This window comes from Bubalus bubalis, chromosome 8 (assembly GCF_019923935.1).
Source record: "Bubalus bubalis isolate 160015118507 breed Murrah chromosome 8, NDDB_SH_1, whole genome shotgun sequence".
Taxonomy (NCBI): domain Eukaryota; kingdom Metazoa; phylum Chordata; class Mammalia; order Artiodactyla; family Bovidae; genus Bubalus; species Bubalus bubalis.
The window spans coordinates 49,604,980-49,619,794 of NC_059164.1; the positions used below are offsets into that span (position 1 = coordinate 49,604,980).

General features: G+C 41.9%; 1 protein-coding gene, 1 long non-coding RNA gene and 1 other non-coding gene across 8 annotated transcripts in view; 2 read left to right on the plus strand and 1 right to left on the minus strand.

The window, feature by feature from the left end:
• The window catches only part of LOC112586485, a 141,267-nt gene extending 140,971 nt beyond the window's left edge, over positions 1–296 (minus strand). For 2 of the 3 annotated variants that reach the window (XR_006552752.2, XR_006641312.1), the window contains exon 1: positions 168–290. This is a non-coding gene — a long non-coding RNA (uncharacterized LOC112586485). Of the gene's footprint in view, positions 1–167 lie in introns of all 3 variants that reach the window. The other variant, XR_006641313.1, reaches the window with a different exon arrangement.
• The window catches only part of STARD3NL (STARD3 N-terminal like), a 60,855-nt gene continuing 46,316 nt past the window's right edge, over positions 277–14,815 (plus strand). The window contains exons 1-3 of one of the 4 annotated variants that reach the window (XM_044946622.2): positions 279–461; positions 5,055–5,116; positions 5,212–5,343. The gene's annotated coding sequence lies outside the window, so the exon portion shown is untranslated. Of the gene's footprint in view, positions 462–5,054; positions 5,117–5,211; positions 5,344–14,815 lie in introns of all 4 variants that reach the window. The other 3 variants (XM_025291125.3, XM_025291126.3, XM_006071483.4) reach the window with 3 other exon arrangements.
• Positions 13,083–13,155, plus strand: TRNAS-GGA. The gene has a single exon. It is a non-coding gene; the product is annotated as a tRNA-Ser (tRNA).

The window sequence follows — 14,815 nt, forward strand, 5'->3', positions numbered from 1 at the left end:
TCAGGAGAGCGAAGGAACGCACCAGAAAACCGTGCGGAACCGGATTCGCGAAAATTAAGTCAGCCGGAGTTTCATACTCCCACTCTCGCCTCAAGGGCCGGCCGGACCGCCCCTCGCTCCTTCCCGCAACGCTTACTGGACAGTATATGACTGACAGAGTCACTCACCAATCGCCGCTCTGCTATAGGGGCTCTCTGGCCCTTACCGGGTCTTTGGTCCCTGGGGCGAGATGCGACCTCTGTGCGTCGACGTCAGCGTGCTGACGTCATAGGCCGGGTACTCTAGGAGGTCCTGGGGCGATAGTACGCGGGCGGTGGGCTGCGCGACTTCTGCAGGACTAGATTCCTGGTCCCGCCCCGCCGAGCCCCGCCCCTCCGCCGGCGGAGACTGCCGCGGGCGCAGCCACAGATCCGCGGTCTCCCGGCCAGCCTGGGGCGGCCGGCCCGGAACCACCCGATGAGGTAGGCTGGGTTTCTAGTCACCCTATTTGACAGATTGGAAAACTGAGTCATCGGGATCAGATGATTTGCCCGGGGCTCACTGGAGACCCGCGAACGGAGGCCAGAACCGAGCATCCCGGCTTGTTTGTACGGCCCTCGCCGCCCTCTGGAGAGGAGGAGGGGCTTGGCGGGCTTGTTTATGATGGGTACAGAAGTGAAGTTGCAGATTGCGGCGCCCCTTTTCATCCAAGGTTTGAGTGGGCATTCAGGGGATGGATGCTAGTAGAGAGGTCTCCATTCCTTCATCCTGCGGAGCCCTCGGTGAAATCAAGCCCTCTGCTGGCCCCTTGGGCCCTCCATAGTGACCAAGAATGGTGACTAGGTTGATGCGTGGGTTATAGGAACAAGGTCGCTTACTGACCTCCCCCCCCCCCCCAACTCCCCATCAAGGAAAGCTGTGTTCCAACCAAAATTTAAAAATTAAAGCACAAATCACGAATGTCCTGGCTCTGGTTTCAGTTCACTGCTTTGCTCACTCATGGTCATATTTTGAAATCTCAGTAGCATGCTTATTTTTTGGTTTAGGATTAGAGAGGGATTTTTTTAAATTCAAACATGAGTTAACATTGTGAAACTTTTCTTATTCTCTTAAAGTGCCAATTGATTTTTCTTCTGTTTCATAGCTGGAGTTACTGAATTCATCACTTGACTCAGTAATAGTTTGGATAAGCTTAGCTAGGTAACAAAATAACAGGTCAAACCTTTCCATACTAATACTGGAATTAGTTCAGTTTATCTCAGAATTCTTTGTGGAGAAGAGTTCTGAAAGATAATTCACATATATATATTCCATCTACCCATACATCCTCATGAAACAAAACATCTTGGGATACCTAAGATGCTTTATTTATGGGTTCTAATAAGGTGGGGCATAATTCATGCTCATAAAGTAAAAATGTGTACTGTATAATATATGTATCCATATATAATGTTTTGTATTGTCATGAAGAATTCATTCTTTTTAAATCTGTCTCAGACATTGACCTTTAAGACTGCATTATTGCATAAAACTGCATTACAGAAATGAAATTAAAACCGCTTCCGGGGACTTTTCCTTACTAAGGTTCACAGAAGGATGGTTATTATCATTTGACTTTAGTCTTTGAACAAATTTTTCTGATGATCGCCTCATCTCTGCCTCATCTCATGCTTTATTTTAGATGTTGATGATTGAATGTGGAACATTTAAATAATAGTCTTGCCCTCAAGACCTTCCATTTTGATGGAGATGCTATAAATATATAAACAAGAATGACAATTTTAGATAATGATAAATGCTAGAATAGACATTACCAGGGGCTGGAGCATAACTGGGATGTGGGGGGAAATTTAGATATGGGTGGTCAGGAAAGATTTCCTTGAGGAAGTTTGGAGGAAATCTGAATGTTTAGAATGAGTCAGCCATGGGAAGATCTGCTGGAAGTTTCCAAGCAGAAGTAACAATGCAAAGGAGCTAAAGCAAAAAGAAGCTTGATATGTTCCAGAGATAGAAGAGAAGCTGTGTGGCTGGAGTGGGGTATACCTAGGGGAGAGTGAGGTGGGAAGACAGTAGTGGGGGAAGTGGCACTCAGAGGTGGGCAGGATTGCGATCATCTCAATCCGTGTGGGAATTGCAGGCAAAGAATTGTCAAAGCTCTCTTCATTTTTCTTAGTGACATTCTTATAATGCTAACCCCGCTTTCTGCTTTATATTGGTTATGAAATCATTGTAGTAAATCACTATATATGTTTTTTTACCAGTGGTCCTCATTCTTAATGGAAAAAATGTCTTCTTCCCTCAAGCACTGTGTCCCACGCTGTTTCTTTCCTGTTCGTTGTTACTATCTGCAGTACTCTGAGCCTTTGCTTATCTTCTACTTCCTGCTTTGATCCTTCTTACTCCCAACTGTCGGAGAAGGCATTGGCACCCCACTCCAGTACTCTTGCCTGGAAAATCCCATGGATGGAAGAGCCTGGTAGGCTGCAGTCCATGGGGTCGCTAAGAGGCGGACACGACTGAGCGACTTCACTTTCCCTTTTTACTTTCATGCATTGGAGAAGGAAATGGCACCCCATTCCAGTGTTCTTGCCTGGAGAATCCCAGGGACGGGGGAGCCTGGTGGGCTGCCATCTATGGGGTCGCACAGAGTCGGACACGACTAAAGCGACTTAGCAGCAGCAGCAGCAGCACTCCTAACTGTGAGTCCTCCCCAGTATTTATGTGCCAGGCATTCAGTCCCTGCTGTTCTCCAGGCTGAGTTCTAGGAAACTGCTTTGTCAAGTGGATTCTTCTTCTCCATTAGAACTTATCTTACTGGCCAGAGACTTAATGACTGCCTTTATTTAGCGCCTGCAGTATACCAGATGCATTATATACTTTCTGATTCTTCTTTCCTGTTGCAAAGGTAAATGTTATCCTTTCTTGATAGAAGAGGAAACTTCTGCATAAGGCTACCACCTGGTACTGAGGAAGCCCAGGTTTGAACACTCCAGTTAGTCTGTCACTGAAGCTTGATCCGTGATACACTACCTCCCTGAGTGTATTACAACAACTCTGTACTATGAAACTAATATTTTATGAAATAGCACTTTAGACATCATGATTCAATCCTCGTAGTTTAAAGGTGAGACTGGGGAAGCCTCTTCAGTGCTTTTCGAGACAGAACTGGCATCAGATTCTCATCCTACTAATTTTCAGCCTAATGTTTTTTCTGCTTACTTAAACTTCATGGATGGTCCATCACAAGGGGTTTTGGTATATAGAGAAATATAATATTTCAACATCATGAATTTATTGTCCATAAACTCATACAAGGCAGTTTTAAATAAACTCATACAAGGCATCTTTTAAAAAGATGAGACAGTGCTGCTACTTGGGCTAAAATAGCCCCTTGGTGGTGATGATGGTGGTTTAGTCGCTAAGTCATGTCTGACTCTTGAGACCCCGTGGACTGTAGCCCACCAGGCTCCTCTGTCCATGGGATTCTCCAGGCAAGAATACTGGAGTGGGTTGCCATTTCCTTCTCAAGGGGATCTTCTGAACCCAGGAATTGAAGGCAGATTCTTTACCGACTGAGCTCTGAGGGAAGCCCCAAAACAGCCCTGTACTGTATTTTAATTCTCTTTACAGCAGTGAGCAAATGTAAACTTTCTTTGTGAACCTTGGTTTTCTTAGTAGAAAGTGGCTTCAAAATGACTTTAAAATTTACATTTCAACTTCACAAATCTTTTTAGGGAGTTTACAATGTGTTGTTGTCCCAGCTTTAACCATTTCCTTACAAGTACGGGAACATCGCTGAGCATTTGCTGGTTCATAGTTTCTGTTGGCAAGTATGGTTTCTTCCTATAATTGAGGAAGCTGTTGAGCCAGCTCAGGGAGACAACTTCTCCTTCTTAGTAATGCATTATCATTTTTGAAAATGAGTCAAAATTCATTTCTAAATTGTATTATTGAAAAGGGGGTCACTTTCCTTCTACAATTTAAAAATACCCATTCTTTATTTCTGCTGCTAAGTCGCTTCAGCCGTGTCTGACTCTGTGCGACCCCATAGACGGCAGCCCACCAGGCTCCCCCGTCCCTGGGATTCTCCAGGCAAGAACACTGGAGTGGGTTGCCATTTCCTTCTTCCTTCTTCTTTATTTCTAACATTTGCTTATTTTATTAATTATGATTGAGATATTGATGAATTATAGTAAATTAACAAATAGCTGAATTTACTTTCTGATAGCTTTTTGACTCTCCTGTAAGTGACTCAGATGGTAAAAAATCTGCCTGCAATGATGGAGACCTGAGTTCGATCCCTGAGTTGGGAAGACCCCCTGGAGGAGGGCATGGCAACCCACTCCAGTATTCTTGCCTGGAGAATCCTATGGACAGAGGAGCCAGGAGTTGGACATGACTGAGTGACTTTGGGATCACAAAGAGTTGGACATGACTGAGTGACTAAGCATAGCACAATAACTTAATGGTGATCAACTTTTCTATTAGTCAAATCAGAATAATGTTACTGGAATTAGTTTGTGCAGCGGACTTACACCTTCTGAAGGTCCAAGCTGTCATGATTTGGCCTCAGATTACAGTGCTGTCCTTCCACCATGAACCCAGTGCCCCAAACTGGATTCCTGGCCGTTCCAGCTTTAGTGCCATTGCTTGTGCTCTGCCTGCAGCCTGAAATGTGTTCTACATAAACAGTTGCAGCCAAAGTTCTACCAGTGCCACTGTGTCCGTCTTTGCCCCTTTCTCAATGAGCTGTTTCCTCTGTCTCTTTAGTGGAAGCCTTCTCTTTGACAGCACTTCTGGTAGTCTTGCTCTGTGATGCAGTTTGCCAATCTGGATATCTTTGGTAGCATACTATATTGTACGTGGGTGTTCAAATATATGTTAACTTGAGCTTAAAAGAGATTTAACAATTTGTTTTAGACTTGAAAAGTGTTTTTTTTTTTTTTTAAATAAATGATAGAGCCCTTTAGTTTAGCCTTTTTACATTTGTAGAACTGTTATTACCTCACCTTTGCTAGAAGCATCTTTAATGCTTTTCTTGGCCTTGATTCAGCAGAACTTCTTTCCTGTTACAGTTAAGGGTCTGACTGCTACAGTTACCAAGGGGTCCCTTGAGAGGAACTCAGATGTTTGTGCTGTAAGTATTGAAGGCACATTGTTGCAAATAAAAATCAGTGTTCTCTGTGTTTATGGTTTTGGGAAAAAAATAACAGCCGTTCCACTTTTTAATAGTGACTGAGAAAACTGAAGCCAGAGGACGAGTCAGAGATTTCTGCAGTGCTGGGCTACGGAGCTTGATCAGCACTCCTGGTTCACGGCAGCAGGGGCTGGCACTCGTTCTGATGTCCTGCTGCAGAATTCCTGGTAGCCTCTTAAGTGTATTTTAGCATGGCTGAGGCCTTTCCAGATTGTTTGACTTGCTTGCTACTGAGCTGCCGTACATCTGGAAGACACCTCTTGTTGTGACTCCAACTCAAAGCAGGAACTCTCCCCAAGGATCCCCAACTGAGCTGTTTAAGCCCACGGGATCTTCCTGGGCAAGCGGTGACTGGTATCCGGTTTGGTAGGCTCTTTAGTTTAAAGCCTATTTCTTGGGGCTTTCCTGGTGATCCAGTGGTCAAGACTTGGAGCTTCACTGGTAGGAGACATGGGTTCAATCCCTGGTTGGGGAACTAAGATCCCACATGCTGCTCAGGGCAGCCAAAAAAGGTAAAAATTAATTAATAAAATGAAAGAGCAAAACCTTTCTCTTTTACTTCCCCTCTCATCACAGTTTTCTAAAAAATATCTTGGGATTAATGGGCATCCTCTGTATTAAACTAGGAGCTGGAGGAAATTCAGTCTGGTGCCTTCTAAGTTGCAGTAATCACCAGTTTCTGTGTCCCATGTTTTCCAGGACAGTTTACTTTTCTGACACTGTGCATTGTTGCTCACTAGAGGATGTTCTTGTTTGCTTTTTGTTTTAGGAAAATATATTCTCATGGTTCTTTAATTGATTAATGACCTGCTGAATGAATGACATAGAACCAGGGAATTTCAAGTACATTTCCCTATTTGTTAAATTCCTCCAAGGTAGCAGAAGGAGCTCTTGAGAAATTAAGAGTTTTCTCCAGCTGAGGTGGGAGCACCAGCTAGGGCTTGCTTCTGTTATTACTGTTAATAACTGAGAGGGCTTCCTCTGTGTTAAGCATTCCTTTTAAATGCTTTATGTTAGGATTTGGTATCCTGAGTACTGTTGACATTTTAGGTTGGATAATTTTTTGTGGTGGGGACTGTCCTATGAGTTGTAAGGGGTTTAGCAGCATACCTAGGCTCTACCCTCCCTGGATACCATTCCCCACTCCCCCCAGTTGTGACAACCAAAAATGTCTCCAGTCTTTGCCACATGTCCTGGAGTGCATGAGCAGAGTCCTTCCCTCCATAGACACGTAACGAATCACTGCTTTACTAAACCTACTTATTCCTCTCAACAGCCCTTTAAGATGGGTCGTATTATCTTCATTTTGTGCAAGGAGAATCTGAGGCGTGGAGAGGGTTAAGTGACTTGTTTGGGATTACACAAGTAGTAAGCAGTCATACTGGATGTGAAACTTGCCAGTGTTCTTTGTAAACTCTGGCCCTGTGTAGCCAGCAGACTGGCCACAAACTGTTAGGGACCCAAAGACTATGTAAGTTCAGTTCAGTCACTCAGTCGTGTCTGACTCTTTGCAACCCCATGCACTGTAGCATGCCAGGCCTCCCTGTCCATCACCAACTCCCAGAGTTTACTCAAACTCATGTCCATTGAGTCAGTGATGCATCCAACTATCTCATCCTCTGTCATCCCCTTGTCCTCCCGCCTTCAATCTTTCCTGGCATCAGGGTCTTTTCAGATGAGTCACTTCTTTGTATCAGGTGGCCAAAGTATTGGAGGTAAATCAGGGGACAAAACAAAAGCCAGCAGGATCAAACAGGGCTATCAGTGAGGTGCCTGAGTGAACTGGGGAGCATTGCCAGAATTGCCTCTTTTTCAGGAGAAGCTAGAGATCTGGATTTTAGTTGTGTGAAAAATGTTTATCTTTTAATATTGGCAATTAATCTAGTGACTAAAAACACCATGCAAGCCAGTAGACAGACAAGCAGTATCACTTACTGGGACAAGGTTTGGTCCCAGGCCATCAGATTGTAGTCCTTTTTGTGGAGACTTTGCAGCATTGTGATAATCACAGAGAATTGTATATTCATTTGATTAAAAGCACAGGTATAGATTCTATGTGGAGGGCAAAAGTTTTCACTTCTTGGAAGTCTCTGGAAATAGATTGGTGGGGTGGTGCTTCTAGACTAGAGGTAGTTGTCTTTTTTTTTAAGCCAAAAAAGTGTGAGAATTAGGCTGACTATCCATCACACTTTGAAATTTTAATGCTCTGCTGCTCAGCAGAGACTCAGTTTGAAAGTTCTGTATTTTGTCCTTCAGCAGCGTCACCAATAACTTTTTTTTTTTATGACCTCTGCCTGTACTGGTGCTAAAGGCAATATCATATAGGACAACCAGGAGACATAAATTCTGGAATTCAATATCTTGGAGAAGTGAACCACAGCCATACCTCAGTCTTTTGACAGCCAGTAACCAATGGAGTCCAGTTTAACCCTGTAGGAAAAGACCAGGCTCTCTACCTGTGTCAGTAACAGGTGGACTTCTCTACGTTTTGTAGCCTTTTCCGTGAGCCCGTGTGCCTTCGTACCCCTGCTCTAGGTGTGAAAGCGGCCTCCCGCTCTCACACTGTCTGTGCGTGGCCTTGGGATCTGCCCTGCGCCTCCTCACGTGGGCCCCTGAGGCTGTGGGCAGCCCAGTCTCCTGGACGTGTTCCTGCTTCTCCTCTGTTTTTAATTTAGTCTGCCTCTTCCTTGCTGGATGTCACCTTTTCATTTCTTTTGAAGCCATACGTTTTCTTTTAGGCCAGCTTTTGTTTTTAATCAAGTTTTTTTCTGGCCGTAAGAACCTACAATTCTGTCCTTTAGTGTTAACAACCATCTTAGACTTTGATTTCTAATTATTTGTATAACCGCTTTACCTCCTCTATAAAATTATATTTTCCTTGAGGATCAGCCTTTCCCATCTCACTTTTCCCCACAGCATCTAGCAGAGTGTTTCCATGGGGTAGATGCTTCATACATTTCAGTTTATTCACGGGGTCCTGGTAGGTTCCCACTCATATAGTGATTTCTTCCTTTTTTCCCTGTATATTTGTATCAGTTTATGTAGTGTGTTGTTAGAGTGACTTCACTAAATAGAATTCAAAGTAGGAACGAAGAAGTGATGACCAAATTAATTTGGGAAGATTGGACCATTTTTATTAATTTCATTGTCAATGCTAGTAATCAGAGATGAAATATTCTTCGTTTATTGATGTTGGAACTCCAGACATCTGTATAAAGTTGGCTAACTTTAGGTAGCGAGTACCCAGACTCCATCCTTTTATACAGCAATATTTATTATTATTTATTTATAATTATATAAATATAATTTATAAAATATATAAATATAATTTATATTATTAAATATAATAATATTTATTATTAAACAAATTTATAATAACAAACGAATGCCTAACAAACACATGGCCAGGTGTTTCCCTAGGTGCTAAGGATACAGAAGTGTCTTCTGGGACCTTTGGTATAATACTGAGAATAAGACATGTAAACAATATGTAAAATTGTATGAAAGATTGGAAGTACTGGTAAAGACAGATAATCTCCCAGTGGGATCAGAGAAGATTTCATTGAGGAAGTGGTACTTAAGCTTCCTTGAACAATGAGTAGGCTTTCATTGCTGTTGATTGTTTGGCAGTTGCAGGAAAAGGCACTCCAGGCTGGAGTATTAGGACAAAGACAGTGATAGTGCGAACCACCTCGTGTACAGGGAAACCACCCATCAGTTAGTCCGTCTAGAGCTCTGGGTGTGAGGAAATGGAGTTTTGAGCAGAGGGAGGAAGTGGTTCCTTCAGGCTTTCGTTTTAGAAAAACTAGCATGATCCCAGTATAGAGAATGTTTTGGAGACAAGTAGACTGAATTACTGGAGTAATGTGGATAAACGCTGACTGGGAAAACCATGGAATAGACTGATGAGAGCTATTGGGGGGAATGACATGGTCATCAGTTAAGAATGTAATGTTTGAAAGATGGAGCCAGCAGAAGAATCAAGTTTAACACGGTCTCTTAATTATGAAAGCTTAAGTATGAGATCTTACTGAATTTTTCTTACCTTAAGCATTTTTTTTGTATTTACAGGTGTGTGTGTGTGTATAATATATATATTATACATATACATTATATATATAATATATACATGTAATGTATAAGATGTGTATATATATGTATATATGTACATATATATACATATGTATAATATATATAATGTGTATATATATTATACATCAATATCAATATTTTTAAGTCATTCTTAAATTTTTCTTTTTGATTTTGTAATTGTTTATCTTTTTAAATTATTTGAGAGCAAATTTTGTTTTGAGACATGGTAGTTTCAGACCTTTATTGAGAACCTTGTGAGCTTAAAGAGGTCTTACTTTAGTGATGTCCTCTCTCTCTGTAACATATGCTCCCAGCCCACTCTTACCATTAGGCTGCAGTTCAAATTGTTTTATTGCTGTATCAGCTAGTTGTTGTATTGAGTCTTATAATTAGTGGTCTTTGTTTATGTGATCCTGTTTTCTGAAGCATGGGCTAGGTTGATAAAGTCATCTGATGCTGATCTCTTAAGGCTCTATTTTCCTTTGTGACCTCCTAAAAAGTCTGATGAAGAAAGAGGAAAGGCTGCTGGTGTTTTTTTAAATCTCGCTATCAAGATTTGAGATTGAATGTCCTTATAAGTCACATGCACCCAAGCTTTGAACCTCAGATCTTGACTTATAGCAGAGATGAGTAATTTTTTAAAGAACTATGTTTACCCGTGTATCAAAGTATAGGAAATAACGTATGTAACTTCTGCCTATTGGTAGATATTCCTGGGCAAGCTTATAAGCGGCACTGCCTTTTATTGACTTGGTATAGTTTGTGAGATGGGAAGTTGGCCTTGGATAACTCCAGGGACAGTGGCTGTTACATCTTTCCTAGTATTGCTGTTAGTGTGTCATTTCTACCAGCTGTAGCCACTACAGGAGCAGTGAGTAGAAGATGGCTCTGAAAGCTAGAGTGACACCTGTGGGAACCCTTACCCTTCCAGAGGAGTCTTGTGTCATTGAGTAAAGAGGAAATGCAGCTTGCTTCTAAATATCCACCTTGACTTTGCTGTCTGATCATCAGCTGGCTACATGGAATTTAGCTTTTGTTTTCTCTGCCTTTGAGAAGGCTTATGAAGAATGTGTGATGAACACATTTTTGATTCTAGTCTTTGAGATTAAGAAAGACGGTTACTAAAACAAATTTATATCTTTAGCTGCCTTCCTATGACTCCTAGGATAGCAGTAAACTCAGTGCCTTGAGATACTGATTTTCAGATCTAGATTAGTAAGATCATGAGTTCCACTCTGAGAACTGAAAGCATTTGTTTGAAAATTGCTTATAATAAGTACTTAAGTGGCATTACAAAGCACAAAAATGTCCTTGTATGCATTGCAGTATATTTCAAGTTTCTTAACTGAAGGACCTTCATTTGTCTAGACAGTAATATGACTGTTGATTCCATTATTGCCAAAGCTGGCAACACATCCCTAAGAGGAAGCTTTATATATTTTTGAGAATATATGCACTAAGGAGCAACATGTTTCCTCTGAATTACAGTCTGCTGGTGATTGATGGTTGACAGTAATAATGAGGTCAAAATTGGGGAAAATAGTGGTAACTCCATAATAATCATTAGATATTTTATAACTGATCTATTGTAATTTTGGGGGGAAAGGTTAAAGTAGACTTAATTCTTTTGGGAGAAGAAAAAGTTTTGGAAAATGATAGGTAATCATCAACCAAAAAAAAAAAAAAATCAGCAGTATTTTGACTTGTGGAAATGACTAACTGATGAAGAAAAATGAGGTTATGTATAACTTCTGTAATTAGGAAGATTAAGACAGACGAGTTTCTGGATCAGCTCTGGAAAAAATATTTAAATGTAGAAGTTAGAACTCAATCTCAAAAAGGGGAACAAGCTGTAAAGTCAGTTTGAGCACCAGCAGGGATTTATAAGGAGGAGAACCAGATGTTGAAGAGAGACAGTAGAAGCTGGAAGAAGGCGGTTATGGTGACTTTTTTGTTCCAGTTATTCTGGGCCACTTGATAGCAGCTTCTGAAAAAAATGAGAGAAAAATAAAATAATATTCTTGTTTCTCTCTCTCTCTGTCTCTCTCAACCTTTGAAAAGTGATGAGATATAGCTATAACATTCCAGCCATCTGACTCAGCCAGTGCTGGTGATGTGACTGACTATTGAGTTGTTGAGCCCTGCAGGCTGGTGAGCCGACAACATAGGCCACCCAACGTGACTTTGATTACTGTGTGGAATAGTGCAACTTTGTCAACCTGTGATCCGTAGTAGAACAGATACACATCATCAAAGACCTTCCTCTGTCCAGCTGACTCATCCTCCCATGGACCAAGCAACATCCTAGTGACATGTTTATTATCAAGAGTATATACTTGATTTCTTTCCCTTCTCTTCGATCACCCCCTTGTAATACTTATATATCTGCCTCCTTGACTGGGGCTTCCCAGGTGGCTCAGTGGGTAAAGAATCCACCTGCAACGCAGAAGACATAACAGATGCAGGTTCAATCCCTGACTCAGGAAGATCCCCTGGAGGAGGACATGGCAAGCCACTCCAATATTCTTGCCTGGAGAATCCCACGGATAAAAGACCCTGGTGGGCTTTAGTCCATAGGGTAGCAAAGAGTCAGACACGACTGAAGTGACAGCACGCACACCTGCACTCTGTGACTATTTGGAACTTTTTCTGAGAGCAGAGAAAAATTGCATTACCTTTTGGGAGTTTTACATTTTGTAGGTGTTCGATGATTATAATTTAAGAAAATGAGAACTCTTAAAGGATTTAAATTACAATTTAAACGAGGATTTAAAAAGAGGATGAGATGGTTGGATGGCTTCACCGACATGATGGACATGAGTTTGAGCAAGCTCCGGGAGTTGGTGATGGACAGGAAAGCCTGGTGTGCTGCAGTTCATGGGATCTCAAAGAGTCAGACACAACTGAGCGACCGAACTGAACTAGAGGATTTACATAGGGCCCACCTCATAATTTGGAGAAGGCAATGGCACCCCACTCCAGTACTCTTACCTGGAAAATCCCATGGACGGAGGAGCCTGGAAGGCTGCAGCTCATGGGGTCGCTGAGGGTCAGACATGACTGAGTGACTTCACTTTCACTTTTCACTTTCATGCATTGGAGAAGGAAATGGCAACCCATTCCAGTGTTCTTGCCTGGAGAATCCCAGGGATGGGGGAGCCTGGTGGGCTGCCATCTATGGGGTTGCACAGAGTCAGACACGACTGAAGTGACTTAGCAGCACCTCATAATTATTTTCTGTTCTACAAATACATGCACTTTCTTTTTTTTTTTTTTTATCCCTCCCCCTCTTCTTTTATGGAGAGAAGGGAGACTATTCTAATTTCTGTTACATCTCATGACTGTTAATAGCCTCCATCTACATGCTGTTGACTCCCAAATTTCTATTTCTAACTCAGACCTCTCCCCTGAACTCCTGACTCATACCTTACTGCTTGCTTTTATTTTCACTTAGATATGAATAAGTATCTTATACTTGCTGTGTCCAAACTGCAGTGATGTTCTCCCTCAGAGTCGCCCTTCCTCCAGCTTCTCCCTTGCAGTAAATAGCGAGTCCCTCCCTCCATCTTCTCAGGCTGTAAGTCTGGCAGCTGACTTCTAGTCCTCTCCTTGTCCTGTATCCCATGCCCAATCTATCCCTTTACTAATTTGGCTCTGTATTTGGAACCAACCACCATCACCACCCTTGTCTACTAAGGCACTACATCTTCGGTCTCCTGAATTACAGCCACCATAGTCCCCTAAGTAGGCTCCCTGCTTCTTTGCCTCTCTCAGAGAGCCTCCTAAAGCTTAAGTTGCATCAGGCTTTTGGGCTTCCCTGGTGGCTCAGAGGTTAAAGCATCTGCCTGGAATGCAGGAGACCCGGGTTCGATCCCTGGGTCAGGAAGATCCCCTGGAGAAGGAAATGGCAACCCACTCTAGTACTCTTGCCTGGAGAATCCCATGGAGGGAGGAGCCTGGTAGGCTACAGTCCATGGGGTTGCAAAGAGTTGGACACGACTGAGCCACTTCACTTCACTTCACTTAACTCTCTTCTTCTGAAAAGCTTCTGGTGTTTTCCCACCTCATTCACTGTCTTTACTGTGGCCTGTGAGGTCCTCCAAGGCTCCCCCAGGTTGTTAACTTCTCAGCACCTCCTGCTCCTCTCCTGTCAGTTCTTGCAAATCTGGAAGCTGATGACCTGGCTGAACTCCTGCCTGGCCAGCTCTGCCCCTCCTCACGGCCTCACCCATCCTCTTCCCTCCAGTAGCCCTGCTCTTTTTCCTGATACCTATGTGGCATCTCTTCCTTATCTCTTACTAGTCTCTGCTCCACCTTTGTTCACCTGTAATGGCTTCAGTGACGTCATCCTGACCAAGCAAGCTGTTTACAGTTGGGTTCAGGTTACTGCTTCTTTATCCTCTGTCCCTGCCCTCTAGACAGTAAACTCTGTTAGAGGAGAGCATTCTTTCAGTTTTATTCATTGCCACATCCCCAGTGCTCAGAGGAGGACTTGACATATTTTTGGTATTAAAAGTGTGCTTGTGGAGTAAATGAAGTAGATGAGGTATATTCTTGGCAGACGCTGAATTTTCAAAACTTAACAGGTACAACTCTTAAATCTTATAGTATATATCCAGATTCAGTTTCTTAATAAATGCTTTAGATTTGCCTCATAAATTATGAAAACAATATATATTTGCCCAGCTGTCTTTAAATCTTAATATTTCTTTCTGTGTTATATGTCAAATAAAAGTTCACTGATATTTTTAATATTGGTATGGAAGTGATTGCCATAAGAACAGGTTTGTTCTTGGGAGATCAGTTAGTATCAGTGAGAGGAGTGACTTAAAAACTTCAAAATATACTTGTTTTCTGCTTTACTTTTTCCAAGTCATTGATGCTAAATTCTAAATAAATTTTTGTCTTGAAACAGATTGTCAAAAAGTAAAATTCTCGTTATACATACACAATTACTTTAATGTGTTGATATTAAAAGAAATTATTAAATGAGATGAGACTGCACGAAATGACACAGAATTTGAATGGAGAGCCTTGAATGTGTGGAAGGGGGAAGAGAGCAGAACGCATAGCAGCAAATGGTGAGCAGACTTATCAGGATGGAATAAAAGCTTTTCTTACTTCTCAGTGTTAACAACTCTAGAAAATAGGACATCTGGAACATAAGTACAGTATTCAGAATACAACCGTGGAGTGAGTATATAGGGATATTACTATGGAGTTGGACTTCTAATTCTTGAAGAAAAGTAAGAAAAAGAAGGAAGTGCAGTTGAAATGTAGGTCCCAGTGGAATAAGTCAGCTGCATGAGTAAAACACGTGGTACATGATGCTGTGGTAGACCTGTCTCTCCTCAGTGTCTGGGAAGAGTGTGAGTACTAATGGATGGAACAAATGAAGGGTACATTTGACTTTTTAAAAGCTTACGATAGAGTAATGGCTTGTGTACATTTTCACTAAAGATCAGATCAAACTTTAGACCCCAAACCACTGCGTGATGTGCACTTTATTGTTTCATTTAATAAAGCCTTGTTGATGATGATGATTAA